Here is a 17,732-nt window from a genome sequence, read left to right as displayed (position 1 = left end):
GTTGGAACTGTTACGAGATTGAAGTGTGGCCCTCGTTGGGACTAATGTGGAACTGTTAAAGGACTGTTACACGCCAAGTTACCCCCTTCTTTACCAGGCTGAGGACTGTGAGCAGCCATTCCCCCTTTCCAACCGGCCGGGGACTGGGAACGGCCAATCCCTTGTAAATAGTTGCGCTTCTTAAAGCGCCCCCTACTGGTTTTATAAAAAAAAAAACGGTCTGCCTTGCAGCGGCGGTCCCCACTGACCGCAATCCACAGGTGGCGTAGTCGGACTATTATCTCACTAATAAGACTGCCACTGAATTGACCACCCTGGGCACGGACCGGGTCAAAGCCACGGAGACTACAAACCCCAGCGATCCAGCTCCGGGTATTCCCTGCACAATACAGGCCCAGAGGGTGTGTCATGTGCAAAGCAGTCATCAAAGCAAAAGGCGGCTACTTTGAAGAACCTAGAATATAAGACATATTTTCAGTTGTTTCACACTTTTTTGTTAAGTATATAATTCCACATGTGGTAATTCATAGTTTTGATGCCTTCAGTGTGAATGTACAATTTTCATAGTCATGAAAATACAGAAAATCTTTAAATGAGGTGTGTCCAAACTTTTGGTCTGTACTGTATCTCCCAGTAGTGCGGTAGTGTGTGACACTAGGTCTTGGCTAGGCTAGGTTACGTTGGTGAGAGCAAATCACTATGCAGAGTAAATATGGCAATGGACAAACAGAAGAACGAGGGGGAGTTCCTCGTGATTACGTGAGTACAGTAATGGCAGCATCCCAGCTTCTGTCTGAGGTCCCAGTACAGTAATGTAATCGCGTATACGATGAACGATGCGCTGGTAACTCCCGAAGAGCAAACAATGTCAGACGAGTGTTTATACAGGATGGGAATAGTGAATGAAATGGCTGAAAAGTGATTGATTTATTGATGCTATGGTATATGGTCTTTGCTGTAAGAATTTACAGGCTGAATAGATTCTGTAATATATCTATATTGATTGAACGTTCCATGACTGGATAGGAACTAGTTTTCTGACTAAACCTAGGAGTTGCAGTATTTCTATCAAATAAGCTCCTGAATGTTGATATTTTATTAGTTGTGTTAACAACATCTTGTCTTTCTGAATAGACGTGGGCTTATGGCTATGTGCGCGCGATCAGGATTTGAAGCAGAAATTTCCTGAGCGCTGCGGAAAAAATGTGCGGTTTTGCCGCTTTTTTTCAAGCGTTTTTGTACATCAATGAATGCTTTTTGGAGCTAAATAAAGTTATTTGGTGGGACATTGCTTAAGCCCTTGGATTACCGTCAGAACTGGGGTGAGTATATTGGTTTATTTAAATGATTAAAGAACGTATCTGTGGTATTTCAAATAAAGTGTTTGCTCTGTGTCTGTGTGTTTATTTAACTCTTTACTTTAATTAGGTTTGGTCATGAAAAGGTCTGATTGACACCTTGTCATCACCAAACAAAAGGGCTAGGTGTCAGCTGATCCCATACACCCAATCTTCATTAGCATTTCTATTCATGTAATTTATGCCGCAGCTGTGAGCTGCTATTTGTAGCCTGGGAAGGTGCCATTTGCAAACATGGTCCCTGGCCATTATTGACAGGTCACAGCTGTTTCATTAGCCACTATGTGCCCCCCGATCAGCACGCAGCAGAGCTTTGGATGCAGCATATTTTTTCTGGGTCCAAAACGCGGTGTTCTACTGCCGCACTTTTGTTGTCAGTACATGTGAATCCACCGCACATGACACTTCAATCGGTCAAAATCTGCAGTGGTGACTAGCGTGTCCACTACAGAAATTGACATGCTGCGGGTGAGTTTGGGTACGTGGCCACGATCAGGAGCCGCTGCAGGTTTGATGCTGCGTATTTGTAGAGTCAAACCCACAGCGTCCAGATATTACAGCATAGTGGATGGGATTTCTAGAAATCCCATATCCAATATGCGTGCATCTGAGGCTGGGGATCACCCGTGGACACTGACATGCGACGCGTCTTTCAGGACCGCTGCATGTCAAATTCTCTTGAGGAGTCGCTAGTCTCCACAACAGAAATTTGACCACTAGAATGTATTGAATGCGGTAAATCTGCATGGTTCAGTGAACACATGTGGATTTACCAGCGTTCAACAGAATGCAACATTTTGGACGCAGCAAAAAGTTTGCGTCCAAAGCGCTGCTACGTCTGGATCATGGGCACAGAGCCTAAAATTAAAAAAAAAAAATGACATGGGCTTCCACGTCATTTTTATAACCAGCAGGGGAAAAGCCAAACGCTGGGGGCTGATATTAGTAGCCGCGGAAGGTGCCATTAGCCAACAATGTTCCCTGGCTATTAATTTCAGCCCACAGCTGTTTGTTTAGCCTTTACTATCTAGATTACAGGGGAACACCAGAAAAAAATTGATGTGGGGTCTCCCTATAAAATCTAACCAGAACAGGCTAAACAGACAACTGCGGGCTGATATTAATAGCCAGGGAAGGGGCCATGAAGCCCCCTCCACGGCTATTAATATCACCCCTCAGCAGTCCCAGAAAAGGCGCATGAGATGCGCGAGTGGGGTTGGGGTTCACGTCAGCTTTGTATTGGCGGCTGACGTGAAGCCCAGGTTAGTAATGGAGGGCGTCTATAAGACGCCCCCCATTACTAACCGCGTAGTAAAATTGTCGCCGCTTTTTCAATAAAAACACGGCCAGAATAAAGTATTTTAATGAAATAAAAAACACACGGTTCTACAATTTTTTTTATTACCCTCTGTCTGCGAAGCCATCGATCTCCTGAAAAAAACGTAAAATAACAAACAACCACCTGTCCACCGTCAACGACGCAGTCCACGATCACCGGCAACGAGTGACCCACGACGATCCGTGTCACTACTACAGCAGTGACATTAGAAATCACTGATGTCACTGCTGTAGAAGACAGCACTGTATACTGACAGGAGTGTAAAATCACCCTTGTCAGTGTACATGCTGCTGCAGAAGGTCACTGGGGTTCATCAGCTGAAGATCAGCTGATCAACCCCGGTGAGCTGACCGGCTCACGTGACAGCAGGTCCCGGCAGCGCAGAACCAAGCGCCGGCCGCCGACCTGATCAGATCGCCAAGGACCAGGAGGACACCGGGGGCTGCCAGACAGGTGAATATAAGGTTTTGTTTTTTTTCTTTTTTTTAACTGCGGGTGGTTCACGGCTCTGCTGAGAACTACTGTTCCCCTCAGCAGCGCCACTCTCGCTGTTATCAGCGGTTGGATGAGAGGAGTTGTAGTCCTCCTCTCGTGACCCGGGTACCTCCCGCACCGCGTTTCCTGATCATTGGCTTTAACTGAAATACAACAAATCCGCAGGTATATATATTATAGCTGTGGATTTGCTGCGCTTCAATTAAAGTCAATGGGTGGGAAATGCTCCGGAAGCGCTAGGCATAATGGTAATGCTGCGTTTTTTTTCGTAATGCTAATCCTGAGCGGAAATTTCCGCATCATCGGAATTAGCATTGCTATAGCTGGCAGACCTATTAACAAGCGTTTTTGCAGGGGAAAAACAGCTGCGAAAACGCATAAAAAAAAACGCTTTGTGTGCACATAGCCTTACAGATATATGAACTTCCTTCATACACAAAACAGTGTAGTTATATTACAATAAAACACATGAAACTATATCTGCAGTGAGGTAACATGAATACATTTTTTTACGCTTCATTACCGATAGTATTTCCAAAATACAAGTTCAGAAGCTGAAAAACATATAAACTTGCAATAACAAAAAAAAAAAAACAACCTTTTTTGCTGCCATCTATAAAGTTCTCCAGTATGACCTATCTGTTCATATCTGTAGCTAATAAGTCATGTAGTGTACCTCAATTGCAAGAGACTGTAGCCTCTGAAGAGCTCCAAATGTCCCATACCTTGGCGAACTCCCGAGGACAACCTCTATTATAATACAGTTTTCTCATATGTAATCGGTGTTTACTGACTCAATCCATGACCTTCGTGTTGGAGGAGAATTCCCCATGCATCTTGTAGCTAGCAATTTCCTGGCAAGAAATAACATTTCCCTAAGAAAAATTCTAATGTGGTGGTTCCACTCCTCTTCGAGTAACCCAAATAACCATATCACCGGAGCTAAGGGAATTGGAATAGATATCAAAGAAGACAGGAATAGGACTATGCTTTGCCAAAAGGAGTTAATAATTGGACACGACCATATCATGTGCAAAAAATCCGCATATAAAGCATGACATGTTACACATTCCCAAGAGGGCAGTCTACCCATACCGAAGAGGGCAGTCTACCCATACCAAAGAGGGCAGTCTACCCATACCGAAGAGGGCAGTCTACCCATACCGAAGAGGGCAGTCTACCCATACCGAAGAGGGCAGTCTACCCATACCGTGCAAGTCTTCATGGAGTTAAGTAAGCTTGGTGAATAATGTGTAATTGAGTCATTTTATTGTTCACGGAGGGGGAAACATAGAGAGGGGATTCCAACAGCTCTTCTCAGTCTTCCTGGCTGACAGTAAAAGGAGCACCTCAGACTTGTCCTTCACCTTTAGAGAAGCAGAGCTCGTGCCCAGTGATAGCGAGTAAGTGTACAGGGCCGATATGAGACCTTGCAGTCCTTGTGATTTAAGGATACCTATCAGCGGAAAGGTGGATCTAATTACCAAAGCATCTTGTACATGTAATTGTGCTTGGAGAGCAGATCTTAATTCAAGATATCTAAAAAATTGGGATCTTGGCACCCCAAACCTAACACAATTGATCAAATGATAAAAATATATTCTGATCATACATGTCCCCTAGTAAAAGGATTTTATGGGAAATCCAAAATTGGGAGGATGGATGAGATATTACAGGTGGAAAAATAGAATTAGTCCTTACCGGTAATTCGGTTTCTAGAAGCCTTCCACGACAGCATTGGAGGATGTTGTCCACGCCCTATCGGGGGACAGGAACACAGAGGTTAAAAGCCCCTCCCCACCATCAATCCCCAGTGTTTACCAAAATCTCCTGGAAAAAATGGTTACCTGATAGTTATACGGAATCCATAGGGAGGAAAATTCGTGCTGTCGTGGAAGGCTTCTAGAAACCGAATTACCGGTAAGGACTAATTCTATTTTCTCAATACGCCTTCCACGACAGCACTGGAGGAATACCAACGATATTTTATTAGGGAGGGACAATAGCTTGTAGGACTTTCCTACCAAAGGCTAAATCCCTAATGGACGATAAGTCTAATCTATAATGTTTAGAAAATGTGTGAAGGGAAGACCATGTAGCTGCCCTGCAAATCTGCTCCGTAGAAGCGCCAGCTCTTTCGGCCCAAGAAGTTGATGTGGATCTGGTAGAGTGAGCTTTTAAGGCGATCGGTGGATCCAACTGTTGATTGATGTAGGCTTCCTCGATCGCTTTCTTAATCCAGTTTGCTATAGTGGATTTAGCTGCCTTCCTTCCTCTGTTATGCCCTGAGTGTTGTATGAATAGATTTTCATCCAATCTCCAAGACTCAGTCTGTTGCAGATAATAAAGAACAACTCTGCGGACATCTAAGAGATGGAACTCTGCTTCCTTTGAATTGGAAGGCTTCTGGCAGGAGGGAAGGATGACCTCCTGGGAACGATGGAAATCTGTAACAACCTGTTACGGGTCCGGGTGGTGGAACCTCTGTGCCAAGGTGCAAGGAGGGACCCAGAGGGGCGTGACTAAGTATCCACCCGAACCGACCCTGGTCGTACGGCAGCTAACGACACCGTGACCAGGGAGGATCCGGGCTGAAGGACCAGGTGCTACTCTGGGGACGACCTTGTAAGAGAGCAGGTGGCTCCCACGGGTCAGATGGCTGGGACTGACCGGTATGGCGGATGGACACGGCAAGCAGGCGGAAGTCTCTGGTAGCCGACAGGTGGTCACAGTTCGAGAAAGCAGGGCAAGTAGCAGTCTTTAGGTTTACCAGGAAGGTGGTCACGGCAAGTGACGGCAGGGTCTCCAGGCAGGCTGGCAGGAAACAAGCAGGTGCTCCCAGGTGAGCGGGCAGACAGACGAGGCGGGTAACTGACAGGTAACTGGTGGGCGCTCCCAGGTGAGCGGGCTGACGGACACAGCAGGTAACAGGCAGGTAACTGGTGGACGCTACCAGGTGAGCAGGCAGACAGACGACACAGGTAACAGGCAGGTAACTGGTGGATGCTCCCAGGTGAGCGGTCTGACAGACGAGACAGGTAACAGGCAGGTAACTGGTGGACGCTCCCAGGTGAGCGGTCTGACAGACAGGGCAGGCGGATGCTCCCAGGTGAGCGGACAGATAGCCAAGGCAGGTAACAGGCAAGCGCACCAGGTGAGCAGGCTGGCAGGCTCGGAAGGTAACGGGCAGATAACAGGCTGGCAGGCAGGACGAGAAGAAGTCAGGCTAGCAGCGTGACCTGAGGCCTGAAGCACAGATCAGACAAAGTGCAAACAACTTTGCTCGGGCACCTCCATTTTGGAGGAGGTGCCTTAAATGTGGGAAGTCCTCTGGCCATTGGCCGGGGACTCTTTAGGAAGACGCGCGCTGTCCCTTTAAGAGGGGGGGGGAGTGCGCGCACGCGCGCCCTAAGCACTCTGCTGAAGGAAGAACGCACGACGGCCACAGCAGGGAACGGAGCGCAGGGAGAAGCCGCGCCAGGAGCCGGGGGGCGAGAGAGACGATGTCCCTGTCTGAGATGGGGCAGGGACGCCGCTGCGCCGACAGAGACAGGAGCGCTGGAGGGGCCCACGTGAGGAGTGCGGAGGTGAGAGGGACGGTGTCCCTGCCTAGCAGAGGGCAGGGACGCCGATGCTACACAACCTTTGGGAGAAAGGAAGGGTCCAAAAGAAGAGTAATTCTATCTTCAGTCACAGTCATGTAAGGTTCTCTGATGGAGAGAGCTTGCAGTTCTCCTACTCTCCGTGCTGAAGTGATGGATACTAAAAAAGCAGTCTTATGAGAGAGCGTCTGTATTATGCTGGAGGATAGAGGCTCGAAGGGAGAGAGGGTTAGACCCCGGAGCACCACATTAAGATCCCAGGATAGGACATGGGATCGATTTTTTTGGGTGAAGTCTGAGTGCCGAAGTTATGAATCTTTTGATCCATCTGTGAGAGGCCAAATCTTGGTCAAATATGGAACTTAGGGCTGAAATCTGCACCTTGAGAGTACTAAGTTTGAGACCCAACTCCAATCCATTCTGTAAAAAATCAAGGATCCGAGCAATGTTGGGGTGTGAGGTGTCAGGAATATCCGAGGCATACCATGATAGGAATTTTTTCCATATTTTGCCGTATATAGCATTGGTTACTGGTTTCCTACTGCCTCTTGATAAAGCTTAACGCGAAACGCGCGTCGAGGTCCCTGGTGGATGTCCTTTGTTAACCCTCTGTGCCCTATTTGTCTGTGTGAGCTACCAGTCTACCCGGTGAGTGCACTGACTCATTTTTTACTCCGACTTTGCGGTGCTGCATGTAGGGGGTACTCTATCCCTCACACTTGATCATGACTGTATGAGCTCTCTGTGACTCCACTGTCTTCTATGTCTTTTCCTTCTCTACTTGTTCCTCTGGTCTCCTCTCTCCCGTCTGATTTCTCCCTGTACGGAATTTACTTGCACCAATGCAATTTATAAATGGGAGACTCTGAAGATGTTAGGGGGGCCATTCCCCCCCTTTTTTTCATCCTGTGATCCAAGATTCACCCATTGTCTGCATAACTATATTTGTTTATATATTGTGTATTATCACTTTTATATATTTGTAATCGACTAATAAACTTTAATGTTTTTATGCCATTTGTACTCTATTTCGCGTGTTTTCATGGTTTCCTACTTTGTTGAAGAGTTCTTATAACCTTTTCAGAGAGACCTTTGGATTTTAAGATCTCAGCTTCAGGCTGCAAGGTTTAGCCACTGAGGATTTGGGTAAAATAGGGTACCTTGTGAGAGAAGGTTGTTGACCGGTGGAAGTATCAAGGGACCGTCCAGGCAAAGTTCCATGATGGCGCCGAACCAAGGTCTTTTGGGCCACGGAGGGACCACTAGAATTGTTGCCACCCTCTCTAACCGGACTTTCTGGATAGTTCTTGCTATCAGTGGAATTGGAGGAAACGCATAGACCAGATTGAAATGCCAGGGATGGGCTAATGCATCTAGATTCATGGCACTGTCTCTTCTGTCCAATGAAAAGAAGAGGGGAAGTTTTGCGTTTAGGCGACTGGCAAAGAGATCTACTTCGGGGAGACCCCAATTTGCTACCAGTGACGGAAATATTTGAGGATTCAAGCTCTACTCTCCTGGCTGAATGTCTTCCCTGCTTAGAAAGTCTGCTTGAATGTTGTTTGAGCCTTTCAGGTGAATTGCCGAAATTGACAGGAGATGTTGTTCTGCCCAGGAAAATATTCGACTTGCGATTTGTTTCAGGCTGTCTACCCTCGTATCTCCCTGATGACGAAGGAAGGCGACTGTAGTCTCATTGTCTGAGAGTATCTTGATGCGAGTACCCTGGATTAGGTTGACTGCTGCTCTGAGCATTTTTTCTACAGCCTTCAGCTCCCTGAAGTTGGAGGATCTGGCACTGATCTCGGGACTCCATCTGCCTTGAAAAAGGAGTCTGGGCCACCATGGCACCCCATCCTCGTATACTGGCATCGGTAGTCACTGTGATTAGAGGGTCCTGGGTCCAAGAAATCCCCCTCCGAAGATATTGGGTGCTTAACCACCAAGAAAGGGAAGCTTTTACCCGGCCAGGAGTCCTGGTCCGTTTGTTTAATGAGTCCCTTTGTCTGTTTCATGATTTTAGGATATGATCCTGGAGAGACCTTGAGTGGGCCTGAGCCCATGATACTGACTGGATACAGGCAGTCATTGACCCCAATACAGACATTGCCGTTCTCAATGTTGGATTCTTCTGGTGTCTGAAATTTGAGATCTTGGTTCTGAGAGCTGTTTGATGCTCCAATGGAAGAAAGGACATTTGTCTGTTGGAGTCCAGTAAGACACCAAGGAACTTCCTCCTCGACGAAGGAAGGAGTTCCGACTTTCCCAGGTTCGGTACCCAACCTAATGAGCGGAGGGTTTTTAGAGTTATGGAGACATGAAGATTGAGAATCCCCACTGAAGGGATGACGATCAGCATGTCGTCCAGGTATGGAATTATGCAGACCCCTTGTTTTTAGATGAATGCAATGACTTCCGCCATAATCTTCGTAAACACCCGAGGTGCTGAAGAGATGCCGAAGGGCAGTATGTTGTACTGGTAGTGTTCTGTTATGTTGTCCCTGGAAATCGCAACGCGCAGGAGCTTCCTGTGGGTCGGATGAATCGGCACGTGGAAGTATGCATCTTTTAGGTCTATGGGTGCCATGACATAATCCTTCCCTATTAGTGGAATAGTTGACCTTATGGACTTCATCTTGAATCGCCTGTATTTGATGTGATGGTTTAGGGATTTCAGGTTGATTATGATGCGTGGGATGCCTGACTGCTTCTTTATTAGGAAAATTTTTGGAGTAGTGACCTGTACCCTCCTGGCCAGGGGGGACCGGAGACACTGCTCCGGACTTTAGCAGGTTTTGTAAACTGACTGAGAGCAATTCCCAAGCCCCCCCGAGAGGGAAGGGACGTGACCCTCAGGACCCGAGGGGGGCGACTCTCGAATTCCAATAGAAGACCCCCCCTTGATAGTATTGAGGATCCACTGGCAGGAAGAAATTGCCTGCCACTGGGGAAAGAAATCCAAGAGACGCCCCCCTACACGACCCAAGTCATTGCTTGTCCTGCTGGTGGTGCTGTTGCTGGGGAACAAGGATGTTACGACCCCTGCCACCCTTAGGATAGCTCTAGCGAACAGACTTTCCCTTTCCCCTATATTGTGAGGGGTGACTCTGGGAAGGTCGAAAGGGACGTTTTTTATGCTGTTTCTGTTCAGGAAGGGTTTTCTTCCTATCCGAGGCCTTCTCCAGGATATCATCCAGTGCTGGCCCGAATACATATTTCCCTTGAAATGGAATGGAAGAGTTTAATCTTAGAGGTGACATCCCCACTCCATATTTTGAGCCACAGCACACGGCGGGCAGTATTGGACAGGACAGCTGCCCTAGCCGCGATCCGGACTGACTCAGCCGAGGCATCCGCTAAGAAGCCCGTGGCTTTTTGAAGGAGAGGGATGGAGTCTAGCAGGTCTGCCCTGGAGGTGCCCTGAGACAGATGTTCCTCTAGTTGAGCCAGCCACTTGAAGAGGGATCTGGCCACACAAGTCGATGAAATATTCATCTTGAGAGAGGCAGAAGAGGTTTCCCATGATTTTTTAAGGACACTTTCCATTTTTCGGTCTAATGGATCCTTCAATTGGAATGAATCCTCAAAGGGAAGTGAGGTTTTCCTCACTACCCTTGCCACCTGGATGTCCACCTTAGGGACGTCCCAAACAAATTCCTCACCTTCCAAGAGAAATCTATGCTTTAATTCCGAAGGGGTGGTGAGACTATTCCCATTCCTGTCAGATGAGATCTCTAATGACCTCATGAACCGGAAACCCAGTCTGCTTTTTTGATCTAAGGCCCCTAAACATTTCATCTTGAACGGAACAGGGGACCTCGACTTCTTCCAGCCCCATAGTGCCTCTAACTGCGTCCAGTAATTCTTCTAAGTTGTCCGAGGAAAAATAGTATCTTCCGGTTTCAACTTTTTTGGCAGGCCCTAAGGATGCTATTTCATCCAAATCGTCAGAGGCAGAGCTACTAACATCAATAGAGACTACATCGGAGTCTAACTCTTGGATCTTCCTCTTCTTAGGGGGAGATGGCCTGGAGGAGGAGTAGACAGGCAGCGCAGCAAAAGAGGCTTGGACCTCCTGTTTAACAAGAGATCTAAGTTCCTCAATTAGAGAGGGATTTTCTTCTTTAATTATTCTATCTGTACAGGGCCAGCACAATTTCTTCTTATAAGATGAGGACAACTTTTTAGCGCAGATGCCACATCTACGGGACTGGTCTTCATCCTTCTTAGAAGCGGGGGCCTTGTCTTCCTAAGAAAGGGGAAGAGAAGAGGACCCATGTAACTAGGAGGGGAGATCTAGTGTCATCTAAAGGAGAGGCTAAGATAACCCCTTAGTGACCACCCGGGTACTACTCACTGTAGCCGAGGGTGTGCTGGGCTCTGCAGATGCAGGGATACTGATCTGTCACCTTCCATGGTGGAGATAGCCTTACCTTTGGTGTCTTCAGGCGGGTTTTTATAGGGAAAACCCGTGCCTCCCAGCAAGGAACCTCAGTCCCTTCCCCCTTCCGGTCACTTTGAGGGCCACTCCGATTCGATGTGGGCCTTGCCGGCCCTGGGACGTGCTCAATCTCAGCGTCCCGGCATGGAGCACACAGGCCGGAAGCAGGACCTGCGGTGACGTCACCCAGGTGCGCGCGTGCCGGCTCTGGGAGCGCCCACACCGTGCGTCCCAGCGTGGAACGCACAGGCCGGAAGAGACAGGACCTGCGCTGACGTCACTTCCGGTGCGTGCGCCCAGAACACAGGTGGAAGGAGGAGATGCCAGGGACCTGGAGCAGGCCCCCGGCATGAAAACCACCCAGCTTGCTTTACCCTCTATGGGGCGCAGGAAGCCCGGAACGGTCCCAATGGGAGCAGCATGGAGGGAGCGCCCCAACCGAACATTGCCTGGCAAGTATAGCCTGATACAATGCTGCCTGCCGGCCCGACAGCGCTGCAGGACCTCTCTATGCCCCCAAGGGGGACAGGAAAACACTGGGGATTGATGTTGGGGGGGGGTTTAACCTCTCTGTGTTCCTGTCCCCTGATGGAGGATGTTGTCCACGCCCTAATGCTGTCGTGGAAGGTGTAATGAGAAATAGGGATTCTTCCGCAGAGGCATGTCTGCCAGAATATGGGTGGAATTTAACATTAGTCTCGCCTGTCTCCACACCAGACGGGCCGTCTTGTGCATAGGCAACATTTTTGGAGTATCGGGTTTATTTATCGCTAAGAATCCTAGCAGACAGCCAGTGTCTGCCGCTATCGCCAGGTGACTCTCTGAGTTTGGCAGTTGAGAGCCTGGCATCAAACTACTTATTGCCGTTAGCTGACCTGCTATGTAGTAGAAGAGAAAATCTGGTAGAGCTGTACCCCCTAGCATTTTAGGTCTTTGAAGCGTGGATAATTTCAGTTTAGGACGAGAGCTTCTTAAAGTTATGTTTTAACTCCGATTTTTGCGCTGTAGCATCTCTAACTACCTAATCAGATCTGTACAAATCTGCTTTTGGCTGATATTCAATAATTTATTGATCCACCAACAGACAATAACATAGAACAGTCCCAGCAAATACACAAGATAGTGCAAATGACAGTCTTACCCTTCCACTGGCTCGCCAGCATTAGAGCAGCTTCGACTCTGGGGCTTCCAGAGCCGACTACCCCAACCAGTGGCAACCCGCTTATGGCGGGCACCCACAGAGAGGGGGTAACAACAAGCTTAGGAAGTTGACAGTTCATTGAGGTACATGGCCAGGTGACCAGATTGTCCCAACCTGGCTTCTCAGAACGTCTCCATGGGGCTAGGTGACCAGATGGTCCCAACCTGGCTTCCCCGAACGTCTCCATGGGTTCAATGATGGTCAATCGAGCAGAACTGTATCCCTCCAGCTGGGGCCGTGGTCCCTTAAGCTGGCATCCTGTAGAGTGTCAAATCTGTATGATGGAGTCATGGTTGCCTTTGTTGCTGTTCTGTAGTCTTTTTGCACAAGAAGAGAGGTCCCTTTTTATACCCACAATTGTCCTTCAGGCCATTATCCTCAGGTTAGAGGAAAGGTGGGATGAGGTCCACTCTCATTGTTCAAGTACTCAATCAAGCAGCATAGTTTGTCAATGTTTGCAGGTCAACAAGCAGCATGGACTGATACAATGGGTAATCTGATTGTTCAATGACTGTTGGAGCTGATACAATAGGTAAACAGAAGCCATTCAACAATTAACAAACATCAATTCAATCTACCAGAGTTAACGTTCAGATAATATGGTGGTGGCAGCTAATAATCTTTCTCGGATTATTGTGGAGCTGGCAGTAACCATCCGTTGGAATCGGTTGTGTATATACAGTAGAGACCAAATGTTTGGACACCTTCTCATTTAAAGATTTTTCTGTATTTTCATGACTATGAAAATTGTACATTCACTGAAGGCATCAAAACTATGAATTACCACATGTGGAATTATATACTTAACAAAAAAGTGTGAAACAACTGAAAATATGTCTTATATTCTAGGTTCTTCAAAGTAGCCACCTTTTGCTTTGATGACTGCTTTGCACACTCTTGGCATTCTCTTGATGAGCTTCAAGAGGTAGCCACCGGAAATGGTCTTCACTTCACAGGTGTGCCCTGTCAGGTTTAATAAGAGGGATTTCTTGCCTTATAAATGGGGTTGGGACTATTAGTTGTGTTGTGCAGAAGTCTGGTGGATACACAGCTGATAGTCCTACTGAATAGACTGTTAGAATTTGTATTATGGCAAGAAAAAAGCAGCTAAGTAAAGAAAAACGAGTGGCCATCATTACTTTAAGAAATGAAGGTCAGTCAGTCCGAAACATTGGGAAAACTTTGAAAGTGTCCCCAAATGCAGTTGCAAAAACCATCAAGCGCTTCAAAGAAACTGGCTCACATGAGGACCGTCCCAGGAAAGGAAGACCAAGAGACACCTCTGCTTCTGAGGATAAGTTTATCCAAGTCACCAGCCTCAGAAATCGCAGGTTAACAGCAGCTCAGATTAGAGACCAGGTCAAGGCCACACAGAGTTCTAGCAGCAGACACATCTCTACAACAACTGTTAAAAGAGGAGACTTTGTGCAGCAGGCCTTCATGGTAAAATAGCGGCTAGGAAACCACTGCTAAGGACAGGCAACAAGCAGAAGAGACTTGTTTGGGCTAAAGAACACAAGGAATGGACATTAGACCAGTGGAAATCTGTGCTTTGGTCTGATGAGTCCAAATTTGAGATCTTTGGTTCCAACCACCGTGTCTTTGTGCAACGCAGAAAAGATGAACGGATGGACTCTACATGCCTGGTTCCCACCGTGAAGCATGGAGGAGGAGGTGGGATGGTGTTTTGCTGGTGACACTGTTGGGGATTTATTCAAAATTGAAGGCATACTGAACCAGCATGGCTACCACAACATCTTGCAGCGGCATGCTATCCCATCGGGTTTGTGTTTAGTTGGACCATCATTTATTTTTCAACAGGACAATGACCCCAAACACACCTCCAGGCTGTGTAAGGGGTATTTGACCAAGAAGGAGAGTGATGGGGGGCTACGCCAGATGACCTGGCCTCCACAGTCACCAGACCTGAACCCAATCGAGATGGTTTGGGGTGAGCTGGACCGCAGAGTGAAGGCAAAAGGGCCAACAAGTGCTAAGCATCTCTGGGAACTCCTTCAAGATTGTTGGAAGACCATTTCCGGTGACTACCTCTTGAAGCTCATCAAGAGAATGCCAAGAGTGTGCAAAGCAGTCATCAAAGCAAAAGGTGGCTACTGTGAAGAACCTAGAATATAAGACATATTTTCAGTTGTTTCACACTTTTTTGTTAAGTATATAATTCCACATGTGGTAATTCATAGTTTTGATGCCTTCAGTGTGAATGTACAATTTTTATAGTCATGAAAATACCGAAAAATCTTTAAATGAGAAGGTGTGTCCAAACTTTTGGTCTGTACTAATTATGTATATATATATATACACACACACACATATGTATATATATATATATATATATATATAAATATATATACACACACACACACACACATACATACACACACACACACACACAATACGCTCACTGTGAGTTCCTCAATAATAATCGGACTAGTAGTGTAAACTATAGGGGGCAGCAGAGGACTGTTTGTGACAAAAAAGTAACATTGGGTGGATCTGCGCGACTCCCCCGGCTGTGATCTTTGACGCTGCATAAAGATAATGTGCGATTAGGTATCGGCCATTTTCTGGCTAATTCCATCACAGCTATGACTGATAGTGTTGGCAATAGGAACCATGAACATGACATGAATCTGTGCCTATCCGAATGCTCCGACTGCAACACAGTCACCCTATTTAAGACACAAATTCCACTCTACCTTTTTGCCGGTGAAATCATTGAACAATCTCCATTTCCATCACTCAGTTTTCGAGAGTTGAATGAAAATTTTCCTTTTGCCTAAACTATTTCATACATGCTGAGAGAGTTATTAGACCCATCATTCAGCCCATTCACATTACAGTTATCGGGAACTATAGGTGGATACCGGAAGAATCTGGTGGGTTATCGGCCAGAAGATCAGAAGTTCAAGTGGGTGGTCGAGCTGTGTAGTTAATTCTGAAAGTCAAGTGTCAAAGATACACAGCTGGGGAAGAGTGGATCATGCTGAACCCACCACTGTTACCACTTTGTCACAGATGACATCGGAGAGATCACCCAGATCCCACCGCTGCCACCAATTGTCAGGGGAACGAAACTCTGCTGCCTCCAATCATCAGGACAATTACGCAATTGACTGATGATGTTGCGGCTGCTCCAACTACTAGGCCAGTTATTGGGGAACTTGCAGTGAGCGTATGGTATATAGCCCTCCGATTAACGCATGGAATATATGTGTATACCCCGAAACAGTCACTGCCATTCTCCACAGTAAAAAAAAAGTAACTACACCTGGTACAGGTAGCGTATGGCTTCATGGGTGCAGTTTACAGAGCAAGAGGAGCAAAGATATTAAATTATATATTTAATCCAGAAAGATAGGCAGTGTTTATAAAAATAAAAAAAAAATGGACAAGATGATACAAAATGGGAACAAAACAATACAGCGTATACAATTACATACAATAAAAAGGAATAACAAAAGAAACTTACTAAACCTGGTCACAAAAATGTCTCAGAGCTTCCTGATTTGTAAAATAGTTCACTTTGTGAGTGTCCATGTCTTCCCAGAATAATAAAGATCCATACATGTCTTCCCAGAATAATAAAGATCCATACATGTCTTCCCAGAATAATAAAGATCCATACCCAGTTTCTGCTTTTTATCAGCAATAAGTTAAGTCCACACACCTCCTCTTAATGACCTCATGTGGGGGCAGTTTGTGGGATGTTCTCTGGCCTTCAGGATTTTATGAGATCTCCAACTTACAAGATCTCTTCGCCTCTAAAGGCCCCAGGCGTTAGATATTGACTTCATATTTTCTATTGTGATTTTACCTTGACATAGAGACCAAATATGACCTGGTTCGCATCATCTATCGGACTGTTGTTATTTAGTTGGAGTCCTATGGCCCCACGGTAACGGGAGTGAATGCCATCAGTTCGTCTCTTCGCCGTAAATCTATATCCCATAAATATCGGATCGATACATAACCCAGTATTCCTATCAAAGGTTGTGTTAGATTGTCTCTCCCTTCCCCAAATGCTTAATGTGAGGCCTACTTCACGGGAAGTTGAAGTGTCAATTCTTCTCCAGTTATAAATAATTTTTCCACTTCTCCATATCCATATGCTCAATGTGAGGGGGACATGTCTTATGGGTTTTCATTTTCCTCGATGACACCAAGGTACCGTACACATGGTGGACGTGGCACTGTATAAGCCAGGGTGGAGTGCTTACCAGATGGCAATATTGCTTCATTTTCAAGAGATGGTTCATATCTATGGGAACCCTCCATGCAGGGTCAGGGTTGCTCGGTGGTGCCTAAACACCTGCTCCAAAAGCAAAATATCAGACCTCACCTTGAGCCGTGCCGTGTGCCCGGCCCGTTTCACTCCACAGACCTGGTGGAACAAATTTTTCAGGTGCTCAGACAAGATGAAAACAAACCCATACGATGGAAAACCATCTGTGGGGTCAAAATGCTCCTTGCACTCCGAGACCAACGTCTTCATGGCCATTTCTTACAGAAGTGAGACAACAAATACTGGCTGTGGAGCCGGTAAGCCAAACCTCCGACTCCTCAATTTCCACGACTCCCTCATACACGGCTCATGTGTAAGTGATCAATTTACTGTAGCAGAGATTCATCTCAGCGATAAGTCCAGACCCTGAGATCAGGAATAGGACATTTCATAAACTTTCCCAAATTCTTATGAAAAAAAAATCTTCCCTACAAACTGCACTGAATTACTGTGGAAATTAGAGTTGGAACCAGCTCAACACACCGGAGTAATTAAAAATCCACAAAATCTTTATTGGGAATTCTTTAAAAATAAAATTGCTGAAAAATTGGGCATCTCAGACAACAACGCAATATAGAGGGGTGGTGTGTATAACAGGAATCAGTCCATACGCGTATCGAGCTAAAACATTGCGGTTTTCTGTGGGTCGTTGTATCGCGTGGCCAGCTGCTACCATTGTTGGCTACCTGCACACATTTCACTGCAGTGGACGAAAAATGGTAATTGTGGTGTATGTTTTTTTAATCTTGCTCATCCTATGATCTCCCTCTGTACCCCATAATCTACTCCATGTTCCCCCCAACAGTCTCCCTCTGCACCCCCCTATAATTTATGCAATAAGTAAAGGACGGAGATCAGGTGCATCCTCAGCATTTATTACAGGGTAGACAGAAAAGTACTTTCATCCTCAGGCCCAGAGTGGAGTAGATGAAGTTCAGGATGATGCACACAGGGGGCAGTCTGGTGGGTTTCACTTTACATCCAGGTCATGAG

This window comes from Phyllobates terribilis, unplaced genomic scaffold (assembly GCF_046119375.1).
Source record: "Phyllobates terribilis strain yellow unplaced genomic scaffold, ASM4611937v1 Scaffold_6__1_contigs__length_29720123, whole genome shotgun sequence".
NCBI classification, from domain to species: domain Eukaryota; kingdom Metazoa; phylum Chordata; class Amphibia; order Anura; family Dendrobatidae; genus Phyllobates; species Phyllobates terribilis.
The sequence above is the reverse complement of the archived record's forward strand: the minus strand, read 5'-3'. Positions refer to the sequence as shown.